This window comes from Sardina pilchardus, chromosome 17 (genome assembly GCF_963854185.1).
Source record: "Sardina pilchardus chromosome 17, fSarPil1.1, whole genome shotgun sequence".
NCBI classification, from domain to species: domain Eukaryota; kingdom Metazoa; phylum Chordata; class Actinopteri; order Clupeiformes; family Clupeidae; genus Sardina; species Sardina pilchardus.
In genome coordinates, this window is record NC_085010.1 from 9,507,384 (window position 1) to 9,509,883 (window position 2,500).

Here is a 2,500-nt window from a genome sequence, read left to right on the forward strand (position 1 = left end):
ACACACACACACACACACACACACACACACACACACACACACACACACACACACACACACACACACACACACACATTCAAACACACACACACACACACACACACACACACACACACACACACACACACATTCACATACACTGTTTTTCTCTTTCAGACACAGGAAATGGAAATGGATTTAGCTTTCTTTGTGTTCCTTAATAAGAGTCTCGTCTCTGAACTGACATTTTTCTGAATGTTGGCAGCGCCGAAAGCCAGAGTGATATTAGCTCTGTGCCTGCGTGCCTGCATGAGTGTGTTTGTGCCAGCATGTGTGTGCGGGAGTGTGTGTGTACGTGTGTACGTGTGTGCGTGTGTGCGTGTGTGCTTGTGTGCTTGTGTGCTTGTGTGCTTGTGTGCGATGTTCATATGATCAATGAGCATGAAAACATTTGACTTCTCTCTTTCTCTCTTTTCTCTTTGTCTTTCTCTCTCTCTCCCTCTCTCCCTCCCTCTCTCTCTCTGTCTCTCTCTCCCTCCCTCCCTCCCTCCCCCTCTCGCTGTCTCTGGTAATTAGTCACTGAAAGGTTTGGACATGGCCACATCTTCATTACCTCTGTTCTCTCATTAAGACGCTCATTTGGGATAGAAGTGGCAGTGTGTGTTGTACCAAACTGATTGCTGGGGATTTTGTGTGTGTGTGTGTGTGTGTGTGTGTGTGTGTGTGTGTGTGTGTGTGTGTGTGTGTGTGTTTGTGTGTGTGTGTGTGTGTGTGTGGTGCTACAGTACAGCACTGCCACTCCTGGTTAGGGAAGAGCAGCAGCAGACCTCAGCTGAAGTGAAACTGGGTGTTGAAGTGTGTGTGTGTGTGTGAGAGAGAGAAAGAGAGATACAGTATTGCTGTATTGGTTAGGGGAGTGTGAAACTTGGTGTTGGAGTCTCAAATTGTACCCAGAAGTGTACTGTAACATTCACGTTTCAAGGTTCCTCTCTCAACATTACAGCATGGGAAAATTCTCATTTAGTGTTCTGAGTGACAGAACACAATTGAATATAGACTATAGCTATAGATTTGTGGATATACAGCTCTGGTAAACATTAAGAGACCACTGTGCATTTTTTGTTTTCATTCATTTTTGACATTCAAAATGAGTTGACTGTCATATTCAAAACAAATTAAGAGACCACTGCATATTTGAGTATGAACGTCAACTCATTCAGGATGTAGATTGACTTTAGAAAAATGTGCAGTGGTCTCTTCATTTTTCCGAGAGCTGTATATTCTATACACGGCCTTATAGACCTTCAGTATCGGCTGATGTGGACTTTGTTTGAATATTCTGCTTTGGCAGTGCAGATATTATTTGTCAGGCTAGGAAAGCTCAATTGAATTGTATGGAATGTATCACTCTGGCTGCTGTGCTTGTAGTGGACTGTGATGTTACCTGATCTGACCAAACAGGAAGTGATTCAATCTGACTGATGTATCACTTCCTGGGGAAGCAGACAGCAGCAGCTCAGGTTGCATACTAGCTTGGTCATGCACAACTATTAAACATAAAGCACATCCTTAACACTCGGAGGTCCGGGGGCCTCTCAGACACTTTGAGGCAGTCTGCTACATCTTGACATTTTTACGTTTTTCCATCTAACTAAAAACATCTATGCAAAGAGTAGCACATAATATGGTTATATTCTAGAAGTCCTCAAAAATAATGATAATGAGAGTGAAGCGGATGTAATGAGCGATACGGGACTTGCCCTTGGTTGTAAAGCTAGTTAATGAAGGCATTAAGCTAATTGTGTATGTTTCACATAATAGATTTCATTTGTTGTATCCACAGATGGGAGGCTCTTGTTGGAATGCTATTTAGCCGATTAGCTAATTGGTTTATGGACTGGTTTACTCTCCACCGAGAGGATGTTTTCAATTAAAAAATGGAGTTCAAAGGCACAGCAGTGTGACTGATTACACTGTCTGTGGGAAAGACGAAGACACAAAGGTCATGCCCTTTTGAAATATGTGAGGACTGAGGAGTAATTTGCACTGAACTAGATGAGTTTGGAGCACATGCGTACATTCAACTAATGACTGCAAATATTTATAACATATAATATTTACCAACTACTCATGTCACAATTTGGTATTACATTGCGAGTCTAACACAAGCCATCTCATTCATGTCAGTAGTCTAAATTGTTGTACATTGCAGTTTTCTAATGGCATTGCAGTGTTGTGTTCCAGCTGTAGGTCACCATCATTCATCATCTCATCGAGGTGTTATTAGCATGGGATCTGGGATTCATCTGTGATGAGAACATGAACACGTTTCACATCAATGCAGCTGGTCTAATTCTTAATTCTTCATTCTTCATTCTTTGTTCTATTATTCATAGTTAATGCAGACGCTGTAGTCCATAAAGTGACCATAACTAATTTGAGGACTTCTAAAGGCCTCAGATCAACATGAGTTAGATCAACATGAGGTGGCAGACCTTGTCCACCCAAGGCACCCCAGCCA

The 2,500-nt window shown here is 42.1% G+C and overlaps 1 protein-coding gene across 2 annotated transcripts in view; it reads left to right on the top strand.

Moving 5' to 3' along the window:
- The window catches only part of usp6nl (USP6 N-terminal like), an 85,404-nt gene that overhangs the window by 28,618 nt on the left and 54,286 nt on the right, over window positions 1–2,500 (top strand). The window lies entirely within an intron of this gene.